We start from the raw sequence: 4,863 nt of genomic DNA, 5'->3' as shown, positions 1-4,863 counted from the left end.
TCGCCCTGGGCCAGTTGGACCCGAATGGGTTTACGTATATAAACGTCTTCCAGCATCGGTGTCTGATGGCTGGCGTGTCTCCTCGGCCGGCTCTTTTCTGGAATCATCATGATTTCAAGAAAAATTCCAAGAGTAACGGTTTCTATACCATCGGCCGTAAGACTGGCCGGCCGAATTGGTGTGAGACCAACTCAAGCAACAAAGGGACCCACCAGCGCTGGTTCTACTTGGGGGGTCACTCGATCCACTAGTTCTCGACTTGGAGAGAGGTTGACCCCTCGATCATCACTACTCCCGTTCTGATCGGCAAGGATCTGAAGGACTTTGAAAAGTTGAGCAAAGTCCAGGAACCGAACCAGATTTTGTTGTCGATGAGTCGGGAGAAGGAGTGGCTCTTCACTCTTTGGGGTAGTGACGGTATTCTCTCTTTTGCTTCAATGCTTCTCCTTTAATAGTTGATTACTTCGTTTATATTTTGTGCCGTTTTAACACTTGTTTTCTTGCGCAGTGTCTTCCCGAACCGAGGCCCTGAAGCGGAAGACCGCGAAGGCAATGGCGGCCAGGAAGGAGGCCGAAGCAAAGGCTCACGGTGAGACGACGGTCGGGGCCATAGTTCAGGCCGATGCTTCCAGGGAGAAGACTCCTGAGGTCGGTCGTATGGATGGACCAGTCGAGAAAACCTCCGAGGTTGAGGAGGTGTCGGCTGTGGAAGCTTCCAGGAAGAGGAATAGGCCGGACGGCTCGTCTGAAGTCCGGCCTTATGTCCCGGAGTGGTCGGTTCTGTCGACCGACTCAATTGCGATCCTTGCTCCTGACCGGATTAAGGATGTCGCGGGCGATCTCTGCCGATCGCAGGTCTTGCCGGCCGACCGAGGAACTTACGAGTCGGCGACTGCTTTGCAAGCTTGCGAGCAGCTGATGTGCTTCCTTTCTTTGGTAAGTGCCACCGTTCTTCACCTTTTTGTGTATATAGGCTCCGGATATGTTTTTTGACTTGTCTAAATTTTGTGCAGGCTTCTCCTTGGGCGGCGGCGGTGACCGACAAGGTCCAAGATATGCAGAAGCAGATGGCCGGGGTCAACGCCCTTACTATTCGGGCCAATCTTGCCGAGAGCACTCTTGCGGCCCTGAAGACGGAGCTGGACGCGGCCCATCAGGACGTGAAAGAGCTTCGTGAGTCGGAGGGCCGATTGAAGGGGCAGGTCGACACTCTGACCAGGAGGGTGCAGCGTCGCAATTTGGCGTTAAAAACCGCCTGAAGGAAGGAGAAGAAAGCAAAAAAGCTTCTGGAGAAGACCGAGGATAGGTTCCTCGAGATCGGGTACGATGAGGCGGTTCGTCGGGCCCACAAGGAGGGCTTGGATCACAAGTTGCTCCTTGATGAAGGCGCTTCTGATCCGGTCGGCCGCGAGGATCCGGACGAACCCCTTGTCGTTTCATCCGATCCCGAGACTGATTACTCGGAGTAATTTTAATTTTGTACTTTCGTTGGCCTTCGGGCCATTATTTGTAAAAACGATCCGCCCTCGGGCTGTAACTATTTCTGCCTTCGGGCTTCGTATTTGAATATTTGGCTTTTATCTCAATACACGCTCTTATTTCCGATGCATGTCTTCGATATAGCTTAGATAATGCTGATGTATGTCTTCGACTTAAATTGTCTCCATACATGTTTCAAACTTCGTTGCATTGCTTAGGCCGAGCGATCGGTCTCGATACATGTTGGATGAATTTTATGTATGTCTCCGACCGAAGAGTCTCGATACATGTTTATTTTAAGTTCAAGTTAATGTTATGTATGTCTCCGACCGAAGAGTCTCGATACATGTTATCATAATTTTCAAGTTGTACATCTTTAGCCTCAAAATCGGCTTCAGCACAATGCCTCTGGATTCCCCCAATATTTGGAGATTGTTACTATCTTTAAGTTAGGAATTCGATCGGCCCCATTTAGAGATAGAAACAATCGTGCAAATATTTAGGTTAATCACGGCCATCTCTTTCGGTCCCGTATCTTAATCAGGTTGCCCCGAGTTACGGGATCGATCGGAGTGTTAAACAAGTTACAACTATCCAAAATTTGAAACAGGAACTTTTATTCATCATAAGGTAAATAATTACACAACTGGAATTTCAAAAAGGAAAGTGAAATGTTCGGGCGGGAAGCCTTACTGATAGTATTTCCGGAGTTGGGAAGCGTGCCAAGTATTCTTAATGGGGCTCCCATCCGAAGCTGCTAGTTTGTAGGTTCCCGGCCGAACGATCTCGACTACAGTGTAAGGTCCTTCCCAGTTCGGCATAAGCTTGCCCTGCTTTGTTGGCATAGAAGTTGCCAGATCCCGGAGAACCATGTCCCCAACTCTGAAGGAACGCTTTCGGATACCGGAGTCATAATATTGAGATGCTTGCTGTTGGTATCGGACGTTTCTCTGATGGGCGGCTTCTCTTCCCTCTTCTAGAAGATCCAGGTTGCCTCGGAGGCCATATTCATTGGTATCGGGGTTGAAGACCTGGGTTCGGTAAGATTCCAGGCCAACCTCAACTGGAACAAGCGAGTCGGTCCCATAAGCCAACCGAAACGGCGTTTCTCCTGTCGAAGAGCGAGGAGTGGTTCGGTATGCCCACAGGACCCAAGGGAGCTCTTCGGCCCACAGTCCCTTAGCTTCTCCAAGGCGCTTCTTGATTCCGTGAAAGATGATCTTGTTAGCTGCCTCGATCGCCCCGTTTCCTTGGGGATGACCGACCGAGCTGAACCTTTGCTGAATGCCGAAACTGGCCAAGAATTCTTTGAACTTCCTCCCAACAAACTGAGTGCCATTATCGGATACACACACCATTGGTATGCCGAACCTCACAATTATCTGCTCCAGGAAGAATTTCTTGGCGGCTTGTTCGGTGATAGCTGAGAGCGGTCGGGCTTCGACCCACTTTGTCATGTAGTCGATGGCCACTATGCAGTATTTGGCTTGCCGGGTGCTGGTCGGTAGGATTCCCACTATGTCGATGGCCCACATAGAGAATGGTATTGGGCTGAGGACCGAAGTCATTTCTTCGGGGGGTTGCTTCGGAACATTGCTGTGGATTTGACACTGTCGGCATTTCTTTGAATAGTTGGCTGCATCTTCTCTAAGGGTCGGCCAGAAGAAGCCCTGTCGGAGTATCTTTAGGGCTAGGGATCGGCCGGCCAGGTGTTCGCCACAGATTCCTTCGTGAACTGTCTCCAAGGCTAGAAGCTGTTCCTCTGGATCCAAGCATCGGAGCAGGGGCTGAGAGACTGATCGCCTAAAGAGTCGGCCCCCGATCAGTGTGTAGCTAGCTGCTCGGTATTTTATCTTTTGGGCTTCCTTCTTCTCTAAGGGCAAGATTCCCTTCTCTAAGTAGGTTCTGATGGGGGTCATCCAATTTATGCCTTGATGAATCTCCAGGCAAGCTTTCTTGTCGACCGAAGGCTTTTTCACCTCCGTCAAGTAGATGGACCCCGTCAAATTTTGTGTTTCGGCCGAGGCTAAGCGAGAGAGAGCGTCGGCTCGGCCATTGTCCTCCCGACCGATGGCGCTTAATTCGAATGTTTCGAAAAACTGAGTTTGTTCCCGTACCTTAGCGGCGTAAGCCTTCGTTCGAGGCTCTTTCTGTTCATATTCCCCGGAAAAGTGCTTGACGACCAGCATGGAGTCACTGAAAGCCCTTAAATGCCTTACTTCCAGATTCTTTGCTAGTCCCATTCCTGCCAGGAGGGCTTCGTATTCGGCCTCATTGTTGGTCAAAGGGAAAGTGAATCAGATGGCTTGACAAATCTCAAATCCATCGGGACTAGAAAGGATCAATCCGGCCCCACACTTTGACCCGGCCACCGACCCATCTACAAACAACTTCCACTTTCCTGGAGTCCGGAAGAGCTGCTCTTTCGGCTCCAAATCCTTCGGCCCCGAAAAAATGCACTCCACCATGAAGTCAACCAAGGCATGGGCTTTGATGGCTGTTCGGGGAACATACTCTAAGTCATATTCCCCCAATTCTACAAACCAGGCGACGACTCTGCCCGAAGCCTCCGGTCGGCTGAGGATCTTCTTCAAAGGTTGGTCGGTGACCACTTGTACGCCCTTGGAAATAGTGTCGCAATTTTCGGGAGGCCATGACCAGCCCATATGCGAACTTCTCGGCATTCGGGTATCGGGTTTCGGCATCCCTCAACATATGAGACACATAGAAGACCGGATGTTGGTTCTTCTCGTGTTCCTTCACTAAGACCGCACCAAGGGTTCGGTCACTTACTGCCAAGTACTGCTGGAGAGTCTCCTTCGGATCGGGCCTCAGCAGTGGGGGTGCTTTAACCAGATATTCCTTTATTTCTTCGAAGGCCTTTATACAGTTCGGCCCCCACTCAAAATTCTTCGCTCCCTTCAAAACTTCAAAGAAAGGGAGCGCCTTTTCCGCCGACCGAGAGATGAACCTGCGGAGGGCTGCCAGTCGCCCCGTTAACTTCTGAATGTCCCGAATGGTCTTCGGGGCTTCCATTTCTAACACTGCCTTTATCTTCTCAGGATTCGCTTCGATCCCCCTTGCACTGACCATATACCCTAGGAACTTGCCACTACAAACCCCGAAGGTGCACTTGGCGGGGTTGATCTTCATGTTGTTCCGTCTTAGGGTCTCAAAGCATTCTTTGAGGTCATCGGCGTGATCTCGAAACAAGGACTTTACTATCATATCATCGACGTAGCATTCCATGTTTCGGCCTATCTGATCGGCGAAGACTTTGTTCACCATCCTTTGAAAAGTGGCCCCCGCATTTTTCAGACCGAAGGGCATCTTGATGTAAGCATAGGTTCCCTTCGGGGTGATGAATGTTGTCTTAGGAATATC

Source organism: Daucus carota, chromosome 7, assembly GCF_001625215.2.
Source record: "Daucus carota subsp. sativus chromosome 7, DH1 v3.0, whole genome shotgun sequence".
NCBI lineage: Eukaryota > Viridiplantae > Streptophyta > Magnoliopsida > Apiales > Apiaceae > Daucus > Daucus carota.
This window is presented reverse-complemented; position numbering follows the sequence as displayed.